Consider the following 4142-nt stretch of genomic DNA (forward strand, 5'->3'; position numbering starts at 1 on the left):
ATTAGACAAAACACAAAAGTGTGTGAAGTATTTTTGTTCTGAATAACATAAATAGATTATTGAATATTGTTTGCATTAGAAATCACCTGACAAATATGCATGTATGCAATATTTTTGGTCGTATCCAAGGTAGTCATGTCCTCATCATCCTCCCCTTTTTGAAAACAAAGCCGTCCTCGGCTGATGAGGACATGACTATCTTGGATATGACCAAAAATATTGCATATATGCATATTTGTCAGGTGATTTCTAGTGCAAACTATTCAATAATCTATTTATGTTATCCAGAATAAAAATACTTCACACACTTTTGTGTTTTGTCTAATTGCAGGTGTATGGGACATTTGTACAATCCACATATGAAGATAAGGAAGAAAGAGATGTTTATTTGCTGTCCAAAAAGTTCTCTCACGTCACTTTTGGCCCAAGAGAAGATAGAGTCCAAGTCTCTCACGTTCTGGATTCAGATTCGGACCGCACAAACATACCTGACTCAAAACGCACACAAGTTTTTCATACGGACTCCGAATTGGGTGATTCTTTTTTTGTTCGAAACTAGATTTCGTGCACTTTCCAACCCAATTGGAATCACCTTCAAATTCGTCCGGAGCGTTGAGTTGTGGACGAAACAATCTGATGCTGCAGCAGAATCCGAGTCAAACTACAAGTCCAAAGGTGTTACATCACCTCCACTTGGGCCCATTGGCCTTGTACGACCTAGATTTAGTTTTAGGTTGCCTTGGGACGTCCTCCCACCTCCTTGGCCGCCACCCCTTGCTCCTATATAAGTAGATCCATCTAGTAGCTTTTTCCTTGGGATTTGTTTAGTTAAAAGTTAGCCATTGCAACTTCGTGTACTTCGTTTGTGTCCAACGACCAGACCAAGACCGCTTACGGATCCCCACCTTTATCTATCAATACTTCATATATACTCGCAATATTCAGATTGCTTTTATCATATTCTTGCTTGTTCTTCGATTGCTTGCAGGAATAGACCTTCGTGGTCAGGTTGATTGTGCTCCGGCGTGGTCAGTAACCTCTCGAAGTTGGTTTAGCGATTGCTAAGGCGCAACATCATGCACGTTTGTAGTCGGATCGTCAAAGTCATCTTCACCAAATCGATAGTTATCATCTCATCGAAAGATCGGGACACCCCGCCTCTATCAAGTGGTATCAGTTTTCAGGTTGCTCGGTGAGAATTTCCAGTTTTCCTAGATTAGATTTATTTTCTTACCTATTGTCCAAGAAAAATCCACAAAAAAAAGTTAGATCTATTCATCCTTTGTCCAAGCCAGTCTGATCCTTTGTAATTTTCTTTTCATTGCTTGCATAGTTTAATTATCGGTTGCATCGTCGTGTCGAGTTGCTGGTCTTAGTGTCTAGGTCGTTTAGAGTTTCGAGTTCTATTCACATTAGTCACGTCGCCGCTGCATCGTTATCCCTTCCGCTGTCCACCACCCATCCATCAATTTCCTCCACGTGCTACCCACCGTTCATTGTCATAATCATAGTTGAGATCGTTCCCATCTTCGCTTGATCCAATCTACATCTTATCTAGTTTGTTTTGGAAAGAGGGAGAGAGAAAAAAAAGATAGAGAAAAAAACGAGAGAAAAAAAAAAGTAAAAAAAAGTCAGAGAAAAAAAAAGAAAGGAAAAGAAAAAAAAAAGGCGTGAGAAAAAAAAAGAGAGAAGAAAATTTTTTTGGATCTATCTAGAATCAATCTCGTACCTGAATTCGGATTGGAATCTGTTTTGCGCACTGTTCAGTAAAACAGGTGTATCTTCCTCATACGAAGTCAGTTTTGGCTCCGTGAGTACTCAAATTGAAGATAGCGACGAGCCGCATCTAAATAGTTGCAGAAGCTAGTTCAATATTTCACACCTCAAAATCGGCTTCTAAATAGGTCTTTTTGCCCTCCGAAGTTCGTGAACACAACTTGTTCCAATTTTTCAGGCCAGTTTTAGAATTCTTTGACTCCTCATATCAACTCGGAATTGAGTGATTCTTTTTGCATTTGAAAGCTTGAGTTAGTAGCATTCTTTGAAAGAATTTATCAGAAAATTGTCTCAAACTTTTAAAGAGGAAAGTTGGAGAGAGAGTTGTTGTATATCCTGCTTGGCAGTTGTTTTTCATCATTATTTACACTGCCGTTGTGATCTTCACTTATATCTTGCTGTCAAGAGCTACTTAGTATCCTTCATTGATGATAGTTGTGCTACGCCGTGACCTCATTAGTGTTCTAGGCTCGCGTCTCTAGTCCGGTCTAGCCTAGGACCAGCACAGTACCGTCGTTGAGCGTTTATTCAACATTGCATCTTTGAATTGATTATTGCTAATCTTTTGCTACCATATATAGCCAACCCATCTCCACATATTTCTACACCGTGTATACGTACGCTCCCCTGGCAATCGCTTTACTCAATATTCGGAGTTACTTGACACCGCTGGTTGCCGATCACCGCCTGCTGCATGGTAAGAACTTGTAAGACATTGATATTTGCTTTACTGTGAGCGTTTTACCACCACATCCTAGTAGTTATAGGAACATTATTTTTGGGTTTTGTTTCTTGTTCTACTAATCATGACAGGATCCAGAGTCAATTCATGGGCTTTGTCGATCGCGGGAGACGTGCCACCACCTTTGCAAATACCACAACCGTCACGAGAGGTGCACAAACATCCAAATGCACGTGATCAGGTTAATGTATCTATACCACCATTTAATGGCCGTTTTAAACCTGATTTATATATTGAATGGGAGTTCGACATAAAAAATATATTTGCTTCCCATAATTTCAATGAACATAAAAAGGTTAAGGTTGCGGTTGGTTCTTTCACTGGTTATGCTTTGGTTTGGTGGAGTGAATATTGTCGGTTACACCCTGATTATATACCTACTACTTGGGATGATTTGAAACTTGCCATGCGACATACTTTCGTCCCTGCTTATTATACTCGTGACATGATTAAGAAGTTGCAACACTTAAAACAAGGTAGTGAAACTGTAACAAAATATTATGATGATTTACAAACTACCTTGTTGCATTCCTCTTTAGAAGAAAGTGAAGATGATTTTATGGATAGATTTTGGGGAGGATTAAACCGTGATATTCAAGAGATACTAATTCATGAAGAGTGTTATCCTATGGACCATTTGTTTCATCTTGCTTGCAAAGCTGAACAGGAAATAAAACGACGTGTTGGCCACGAGGAGAACAAGCGCACGGTGCACATTCCAAGAGTTGATATGATTGTTCCTTCAACTACTAGGCATACTATGACAACCACATCCGTTGTTATCAGGACTACATCGCCTCCACCATGTGACACATCGCCCCCGAGAGTGGCTACATCATCTGAGTTGATCATAAGAGGTAATGACAAAGGTACTGATCTTCCATCTCTACATGAGAATGATGAATGCCTTGTCAATTTGAATGCACCATCTGATGAGCTACCCACTACTTTGATCACACCACCTATTTTAGAGGACTACGTTGATAAATTTGACTTTGCCATGTGATCAAACAACTGAAATACCAACAATTTTGAGTGCACCCATTGAATTAACTATTGATGCAAAAGAACCAATGTTTAATCATTTTGATATGACCTCTAATCTTGGTGATGATTCTGTGTTGAATGACTTATTGCATGTTTGCTTATTTAAGCATGTTGTAGCATGTAAATTTGATGCAAGTAAGGTTTATTCACCAATGTTGGGATGGTTTAATGATGAACATTGTCAATCTTTTGAAATGAGTAAGAGCTTCACTTATATGTGCAAACTGAGTTGCAATATTTTCATGCCTTCTACTTCTTGTGCTAATTTTTTGGCTTTAGATTTTATGAACTATGCAAGTTACTCATCTATTCATGTGTCATATATGCAAAAATCAAGGGAAGTAAAAATGGATGACATATACATATATAACATGTACACCTTGTCTCTTTTGTTAGCCACATTTCAGATTAAGCAACGCCGAGGACGGCTTTATTTTCAAGAAGGAGAGGATGATGAGGACATGACTATCTTGGATATGACCAAAAATATTGCATATATGCATATTTGTCAGGTGATTTCTAGTGCAAACTATTCAATAATCTATTTATGTTATCCAGAACAAAAATACTTCACACA

This window comes from Triticum dicoccoides, chromosome 4A, assembly GCF_002162155.2.
Source record: "Triticum dicoccoides isolate Atlit2015 ecotype Zavitan chromosome 4A, WEW_v2.0, whole genome shotgun sequence".
Taxonomy (NCBI): Eukaryota; Viridiplantae; Streptophyta; class Magnoliopsida; order Poales; family Poaceae; genus Triticum; species Triticum dicoccoides.